The sequence below is a fragment of the Mus pahari genome, chromosome X, assembly GCF_900095145.1.
Source record: "Mus pahari chromosome X, PAHARI_EIJ_v1.1, whole genome shotgun sequence".
Lineage (NCBI taxonomy): Eukaryota > Metazoa > Chordata > Mammalia > Rodentia > Muridae > Mus > Mus pahari.
In genome coordinates, this window is record NC_034613.1 from 12660443 (window position 1) to 12670183 (window position 9741).

Genomic DNA, 9741 nt, shown 5'->3' on the forward strand with positions numbered 1-9741 from the left:
ATGTAGCATTTATATATAAATTTATCTTGTTTTTTAAAAATGTGCTTTGAAATAAATGTTAAAATTAAAGTGATTCAATGCTACTTTTTTGAAGAGTCCTCTATATTTACTCATACATGTACCAAAATTTGCTAAAACTTTTATTTTCTTTGGGGTGCTTTGTTATACAGCTTTTAATTTTAAAAACAAAATAAAGTGGTCTAATCTCTGTTTTATACTAATGAGAAATGAACTGTTATACTGAGTGTGTTTGTATTTGATGTATATATGTGTATATACACAAGGTACTCTGAAGAAATTGAAAAGGAAGAAACATATTTTAATATAAGGAATTTGTATCATGTTTTCTTGGCTAAAATGAGTCACATTTTTTATGGCTGAATATTTGCTAAGATTAGGCATCTTTCTTTCCATATTTTAAAAATGCTGGGTATAGCATATACAATTGTAATTCTAGTACTCAGGAATTCAAGGCCAGCCTAGGTTATATATTGAGTTCCAGGCCAGTCTGGGCTATATAGCAAGAGCCTGTCTCAAAAAATAAAGAAGTGCGATAAATTTTCATTCAGGTTTATAAAAGTAGATGGTATTTTTTATTGTCAAGTTTACCAGTCTTTGTCCTCCTTCCCTGGCTCATAAAACAAACACTGAAAGTGCAAATTGGTTTGTTTGTAAAAAGATAACATTATGTTTATTTCTACTTATAAAGGTTCAACAAGTACATTAAGAATATTTGGAGCATTGAGAACAAGCAGAAATGATAACACAATAATAAAATTACTTCCTATCGGATATTTCTTGATGTCTATACTTTGTTTTTCTCATAAAAGATATACTTAAGTTTTCTTTATAAACAGGAAAGTGACTTTGATGCACATTAAAATTTAAGATGCTCATTCTATACTGTTAGTTCTATAAGCTCTAGAATCGTGGTGCCCTCAAACCCATTCAAGAAAACATTTTATCTTTTAAAGGCTCAGCCCTAAATGGGACATTTGTATCACACTCATCCCTCCCAAGCTCAGGGATCTTTTTTAGAAGAGGAGGTTGGATAGATCCAGGGGTTGTGGATAACATCAAGGGAACTACTTTCCAGATCCAAACAGGCAGTTGCACATATGACTGTGCACTTATAGTGACTGTGACAGCAAGCACAAGTCTTGTGCATGCTCCAGCCAGACAAAAATTCCAACATAGAGCAGGGAGGGTGGGCACAAAATCCCACCATGAGTTAAGAAGCTATTGGTATTTGATAGTTTCTGTGAGAGGGAAAATCAGGTTTCTTGAATGATGTGACCCTGGTAGGTTGACCATAGGCAGGCCACACCCACAAAACTAGCTAGAAAGACAAACTGGATTTGATGAAAGAAAAGAAAAACAAAATTATATCAGAAGGAAGGGGAGGATAGAGAGGATAGTTATGGAAGGAGTTGGGATGTATGGAGTTTTTGTCTGGCTGGAGCATGCACAAGACTTGTGCTTGCTGTCACAGTCACTATAAGTGCGCTTATTTAGCTAAGCTAAATTAAATGCATTCTTTTCTGCCTTGATTATATTACTAATTTTCTTTACCCACATTTGAAATAATCTCAATACTTGCTATTTCAAAACTGAAATGCAATGTTATACATAACCGTACATTGAGTTTATATAGATAGATAGATAGATAGATAGATAGATAGATAGATAGATAGATAGATAGATAGATAGATATAGATAGATATAGATAGATATATATATATAGTTTTAAAGTCCATATATTAAAGAAATGGTCACCAGCCTGTGGTACTGCCAGAAGGTGGTGATTTTAGGAAATAGAGTCTAGTGAAGGTGACTGCTGGCAGGGCCTTCAAAGGGATATTTGAACCTGGACCCTCCCCACTCTCTTTATGCTTCCCAGATACCATGAAGTGAACACCTTTGCTATATATATCCAACTCTGTGCCACTGTACCTTGCCAGAGGCCTGAAATGGACCAGCTGACCACAGACTGAAAACATGGACTGAAATAAACCTTTCCTCCTTAAAAGTTGGTTTTCCTCAGGTATTTAGACTAGCTTATGCTATCTTATAGACTTGTGCATATTTACACTATCTTAATAGTGAAAGCCTTCTTGTTAAGTGAAGTAATTCCTTTACTCTTGACTTGTTTTCTTTCTTGGTATATAGAGCATATTAGAGAATAGAAATGTCATTATATTTCATCCCTTTTGTATATGATACTATGGCTCTTTTGTATATGATACTATGGCTCTTAGTGGTAAGATGTTCAGAAACTGATTTTATACTTTCTTGGTGAAGGCTTGTTCTCATCTATAAATAGTAAACATAATTGGTGTAGCCCTCAGAATTCTCACCCTGGCTCTGATCCTCCTGTCACCTGCCTTCACTTCTTCAGTTTACCCCTATCCACTTCTAATTAGACAGTGAAAAAATAACTTAAATTGTATGACATCTAATTAACTGATGCTTGTTGTGTCCATTGAAAATGACAAGTAATTTATAAAGGTTAAGTATCATTGTGCTGAACAAAGTGGATGTGATGCTTTTTAAAGTAGTTTAGTGGTAAGGGCCATACACCTCACACAACTAGGCAGCTAAGTAAGAAAAAAACAAGTGTAAGTGGCAGGTAGGACTTGAGTGCTGTTTTCTTGCAGTGTGCTGCACTTCCAATTGTAAAATTCAGGTCAGTTTTATAGGCTCATCAATAGACTTTTTTATACTGTTCTTATAAACAGACAATAAGTTAAGATTAATTTTAGGTGTTGGGGATGGAACCGAGAACCTTGCATAAGCTAGGTAAGTGCTCCATACCACCCTTATATTTTCTCTCATTTGAGTCTCAGTTTTAGGGCTGTGAAGAGTCTGACATTCCCGATTTTTGATTTTGGATAGGAAAGAAAACTGAGTGTCAGAAAGTTTGGATGGCCTGTCAAGCTCAAACCATAGTCACTGAACTGCAGAGCAGGCCTCTTTGCTGTCCCCTTGTGGTTACTAGGGGAACAAGACTCACTTACCTATGTGAAGCCTTTTCCAACAATCACAGATAGAAAGGCCTGGTCTCATATGAATTTCTACGAGCCTGTTCTCTGTGCCTGCATTTGCATCACCTAGGAACTGGTTAGAATCAACCCACTCTAGAGCTGTTGACTAAACATCTATGAAAGTATGTATTTATACTTTCATACTAATGTATGAGAAGCTCATTCTGGATTATTTGACCTCAAGCTCTAGAATCAAAACTCAGAAATCATTATGTTCAGAGGGAATAGATTAGGGCCCAATAATGTGATCTATGTTTAATAAATGTTTTTTATTAGATGGATATATCATTTATTATTCAAGTTTAGCTTCTTATGTAATTAATTCCTCTCCTCATGTACTCTCCTTGATTTGGGAATTAAAAACAAACACTTTTCAACATTAAACTTGTTTTTATTTGTTTTGTGTTGAAGTAGTCACTGCCATCTCTGCCCATGGAGGCTCCTAGAGAGGACGCTTTAAGAACATCAGTGCTGTTCACTAGAAACAAGAGCATAGACATTTCTGATTTAAATTTTTACCTAATGTGTTTCTGTGTTGAAGCTTGGGTGACTTGTCAATACTAGGCTGAATTTATAAGATAAAGAACAGTCATCTACTTGCTTTGGATTTAAAGGGGAAGTTAATTACTTGGTCCCCTCAGATCTGTTACCCTCTGTGTCTTTTGACGTCTTTCCACTTCAAACATTCAGGTTTCCGTAAAACATGTGTGGTTGTTCAGGAAAATTCAGTGTTCTCAGATTTGGAACCTTAATTTTTTTTCCTGAGTGAAGGCTTGGCTTAAGTCTAAACATTAAAGGAAAACTAAAATCCAAAATTCATAATTTACTTTTATTTATTTTTCTTCCCATTACTCAGTAAAAATACATTCATGTCTTTAGCTGAGGCTGAACATTCTTACTTAGAAAGTGTTTATGTTTAGTCAGTGGTAGCAGACCAGGACTCACAAGGCATATGATCACCCTCTTCCCATTATTATTTTAAAGACAGCATTATACAGAAAGAAAAAATGAAAAGAGAATCATGTGTATAAATGCAGCAGTTAGATCTGGAGTCAGATGCTTCTGACGTGAGCCAGGGCTCAGCTGTTCAAAAGAGAAAAAATGCTTACTATCATTTACACATCCTTGGTCAGGGGCATAGTAAATCTTCTGGTGTTAACACGTATTTGTTGAGCAAACACATGATCAAAGGTTAGAGCAGTGCTGTCAAGATAGGACAACATTTGAGTATTGCTCATACTGCATCTGGTGGACAGCACTACATATAGGTGCTGTTGTTGTTTTTTATATTAACATTAAATACAAGAAAAAAGCCTCAGAACATGTAATACATGCTCAGAATGTTACCCTATAAAACTTTTCCCACGAGTACGAATCTTTTAAATTGTGAGAAAAAAATACATGAGATTTACTCTCATCACATTTGAAGTGTACCATACTGCGTATGCACTTTTATAGGTAAATTGTTTATAAGGAAATACATAAAGATGTACCTCCTATGTTAATTGAAAGAACAGAAATCATTTAAGTTTTGGGTTTTAAAATGCATCTAAGGTACAGAAACTACTTTGATATTGGGCTCAATGTTAAGCACCTTAACAGTTGAAATGTCCACAAATAACAGAGGTTCTCTTTCTACATGTCTTTATGTTTGAGGAAATTGACATCAGTTAACTTAACCTGTGTAAAGTCTGTATGATTGGTTCCATTTTGCCAGATGATGAAATCAAAACTTAGGTCAAATATCTTCTTCGTCCAGGGTATCATATTTGAAATTGGGTAATGAGGATCTAAAAGATGTAAGGACAACGCCCATATTTTACGTTTGGCTCTCACACTGATAAAGTCTTCCCTATGGAGTATTACAGGGAAAAAATGGAAAGAATGCTGTCTTGCAACTGAGAGCTTCTAATTCTAGGCATGACTACTTCAAAGGGAGGCCTGAGCATAAGGGTACATCTAGAAACATGAAAATGACCACTTTGGAAGTTCTACTTTCGGTGACTGTTTAGCCTACTGCCAAAGAATTTTCCCAGTCCAGTGTAACATGCCCTTCAGGCAGACAGCTTGATGAGAAGAGAAAGACACGTCCTGAGCCACTTTTCCCCTAAAGACCAGCATTACCAGCGTAAATGTGTGTGCCGGGGTATAAAGCAATGTGTGTTTCTTTGCCACTATTTAAGAAGGAGGCATGTGCCAAAATAATTCAAGTATTTTTCAAAGTATAGAAAGCCTATACATACTGAGTTTTCAAAAACACTAAAGAGGAGAGAGTGGATCAAAGATGGGGCAACCCCATCTCAAAAACAACCAAAGATCTCTTTGTACCAAGAAATCTTGCTGTTAGGTTTACAAAACCAAGACCTGAAATAGTGTGCCCACTGTACACTCCTTTATGTTCAAAAATGGCTTTATAGTTAAGTTTGTATATGTTGGTTTTACACAAAGAGCCACTGCTAAGTTACCCAAGCTCCTATAAATAATCCTTATTAAACTCGCTCCCCATACACACACACAGAGAGAGAGAGAGAGAGAGAGAGAGAGAGAGAGAGAGAGAGAGANGAGAGAGAGAGAGAGAGAGAGAGAGAGAGAGAGAGAGGAGAGAGGAGAGAGGAGAGAGGAGAGAGGAGAGAGAAGTTTAGTTGGGAAAAGGAGAGATTAACAAGTAGGCTGTGCACAAGAGAAGATAATGGTGACTCCAACAAAATCCCTTATACGCAAGGATGGAAATGTCATGATGAACCTCATTCTTAGATGAAGAAAGAGTGGATAAAGGTGATGAAGACAGAAGTATGACAGACAAAAATGGAACCCTCAAAAAAATGAGAATGGGATTTGATACCTCTTACAGTCCTGATCTTTAAACTTTGTAATGGATTACCGAATTCAAAATAAAATTTGAATGTTAAAAAAATGTTGGTAAGCAAAAGATAAAAAGAAACAGCAAGTGGAAATGCTTCTTTAAAGACAGGGTTTTTATTTTTTTATTTTTGAAATGGAACTCAGGGAAGGCAAGGATTCGTGCTCAGAGACAGCTGCAAGAAATGACCTTTGGCTCCAAACCAAAGACTGGCCCTGGGGCCCAGAGAGGAAGATTTCTTGCTTAGTGACCAGTGGAACAATGGAGTTCAGGAAGAACTAGATTAATGAATAAGAAGTGAGCAGTAAACAGCAAGATATCCAATCAGTTAACACAACTTTTATTGTTGTTTCTTTATACTTCACAAGAATGATTCCTGCTTCTGCCCATGCTGCTATACTTCACAAGGGTGCTTGGGTGCTTGTCAATAAGTCCCTACATGTTTCTTTATTCACACCCTCCTTGTTTCACTGTGTATCCAATCCATTATTTTTTTAATTTTTTAAAATTTACTTATTTATTTTATATGAGTACACTGACGCTGTCTTCAGACACAACAGAAGAGGGCATTGGATCCCATTACAAATGGTTGTGAGCTACCATATGGTTGCTGGGAATTGAACTCAGGACCTCCAGAAGAGCAGTCAGTGCTCTTAATCTCTGAGCCATCTCTCCAGCCCCCTATTTTTTTAATTTTTAAATCATTTTAATTTTTTTATGTATGGGTGTTTTGCCTGCATGTATGTATGTGTATTTTCATGCCTGGTGCCTGCACAGGTCAGAAGAGAGCATTAGATCCCCTGAACTGTAGTTACAAATGATTGTGAGCCACCATATGGACATTAGGAACTGAACCTAGGTCTTCTGGAAGAGCAACAAGTATTCTTAACCACTGAGCCATCTCTACAGACACCTTCCCATTATTCTTTAAAATGCCTCCCTAGATTAAGTCCTTCCATGGATCACTGTCTTTTTCAACAAATACTTTGATAGACTTGAATTTTTCAGCTTTAGGACTTTGCCTCTTTGTCTAGATGCTCTAGATTTCCTTTATCTTTCTCTACCTCATCTGTCATCATGGTTGAAGATTCAGTCATGTCCACATGGGTCAGTGCTTGTCTACTTTCAACACTTTTGAGCAAGGCTGGAAGACCATGAGTTCAAGGCTACTGTGGGCTAATGAGACCCTACCTCTAAACAAACACATGAACAATAAAAGAGTCTAACTCCTCTACTTTCGTCTCTATGATTTCTTTCTATGTATTTTTTTGTGACAGAGTCTCACTTTGCAGCACTAGCAGGCCTGGGATTCACTATGCAAGTCAGGCTGGCTACACACAGAGATCAACCTACTGAGGTTAAAGGTGAGCACCACCGTGCTTGGCTAATCTAGATACTTTGAAACAACACAATTTAATACCAAAAGTTTAGCAAGCACTCATTATTATATCTAAACTGGGAAATGAGCATTATTTGTATCTAACTGGTTATATAAAGCTCAATTTTTCTTTTGATAAGAGGTGCTAGAAATATAAACAGGTAAAGAGAAAATTATTAAGTATTATATTTTCTCATACACCATCAAAATGTCATATTAGGACTTCCCTGGGAGCAGGAAGAACAGAAGAGATGAAACTATTGGGAAAGTAAGGGTCGTATTTCACTTGTCTTTTTTTTTTTTTTTTTTTAAGTCAATGCAAGATCTAGCAAAAGAGAAAATTCCTGAGACAGGAGATTAAATCTGGAGATTCTGGTTCAGATTCCAACGGAGGCTTTGAAAACTGGTTAAATCAATACATCCAGAAAGTCACGTGGGGTTGGCATCATGTTGGGACTCAATTTCATTTTAATGTCTTCAACTTTTTTTTTTTTTGGTTTTTTTGAGACAGGGTTTCTCTGTGTAGCCCTGGCTGTCCTGAAATTCACTTTGTAGACCAGGCTGGCCTCGAACTCAGAAATCCGTCCGCCTGCCTCTGCCTCCCAAGTGCTGGGATTAAAGGCGTGCACCACCACCACCCGGCTCTCTTCAACTTTTTAAGCCAGGTTTGGTATGTCAAAGTATATCCAAGTAGTAAATGGAACATGAGAGGCTGGGGTGTGTTAAGGATGGCTATGGCTCTTCTGTTCTTTCCTTGAAGTTCATAAACCTTCTCACAGCTTCAAGGATCCTACCAAGAATGGCTGGCTGTTCATCTGATTGCATTTTCTTGATGCCAACTTTCTGCTCAATGTGTACATTTAAATAGTAATTAAATAACAGTCCTCCTGGCCTTCCATGTACTAAACTGAAAGTATCACTTCGCCCTTGCATGTACTCTGCTCTTATCATCCATGCATCTCTTTCTACTAGCAACATACAGTTTTCTCAGTTTCATCACTCACATTTTAGAATTACCTGAGTGGTTTTGCACTTGCAAAGCAGCTCTTAACTAGCCTGGTTTGGGCATTGTTTCTTTTTTTTTTCTTCCGGTTTTTCGAGACAGGGTTTCTCTGTGTAGCCCTGGCTGTCCTGGAACTCACTCTGTAGACCAGGCTGGCCTCGAACTCAGAAATCCAACTGCCTCTGCCTCCCGAGTGCTGGGATTAAAGGTGTGCGCCACCACGCCCGGCTGGGCATTGTTTCTTTCAGGCATGTTCTCCTTTTGAACATTCAACGTCAAAATCCCTATGGGTGCTACTGACCCTGCAGTGACTTCATCAGCCTCCTAGCTAGGGTTCTTACTAGAGAATCTGTTTCCTTGTTTCCTCTGTAGTCTCCTTCACTGAGAGTAAAGGCACAGTAGAGAAGAGCAGAGCTTTGTGGCTTGTTATCTATAGAACAGCAACCTGGGAACGTAACTTATGGGTATGCTACATGCTTAGTAATCTAAGGATTCTGGGTTCAGTCCTTAGCAGGGAGAAGAGGGTTGAGGGAAGAAAAAAGAAAACTGAACAGCAATGTACCCCCACCCCCAAAATGAACAATGACTTTTTCATAGTTATTATCGCAGGCCATGGTGTTAACAGATAATTGCTTCAAGAAATCAATCCTCTGCTTTAGACATTAGGCTTTCTGACTATTAAATCAGAGGCAATCAATGAAAAAATAAGATATTTTGCTTACATTCTTTTCTGTATCAAGAATCCCCTTTCCCACTCCCCTTGCAGATACTCAAATTCTGCCCAATATTCAGTACAAACCCAAGCTGTCCTTGCATCAGGAAACCACTAATCCCTGATTTTTTTCCCACACTACTCATGTCAGAGTTGCCTCCCCCCACACACACACAAAAGGTCTGAGAATGACACACTTCCTGCTACATACCACTGTGAAAAATCTCTGTCACCTAAACAATATTTTCAATTTCCTCATCTGCAAAATGAGGATTCTGGTCTGTTTGGCAGTTGTTTTGAGGCAATCTACAAAATAAGGTAAAAATGTTAGCCTTTGCTCCAAAAAGAGAGAAAAACATGTTTTTCCAAATTGACACAAAGCTCTCTGTGGACCTATACTAAGACCTCTGTACACAACCCCTCCAGGCTCAGGCTGCCTGAAACTGCCTGAAGCTGGATGAATGCAAATACAGACTTGTTTGAGGAGACTTCTTAGACACGACTACCACTAAATCAGTAACTCATTGAATAGCTCCCATGAGCCACCAGTGTGGAAGTTAACTAGGAAGGTAGGGAAAATTATTAAGCAGGGTTCCGGGAACAGCTCAAAACTTTAAGTTAGGCAACCCAGAATCTCCACAGTATCTTTAAAGCCTTTCTGTCTTACTGCTCTGTTATCTTAAATGTGGCTTTGCTTTTTGTTGGTGGAGTAGCTCCCACGCCTCTAAATCCTGTAACTGCATT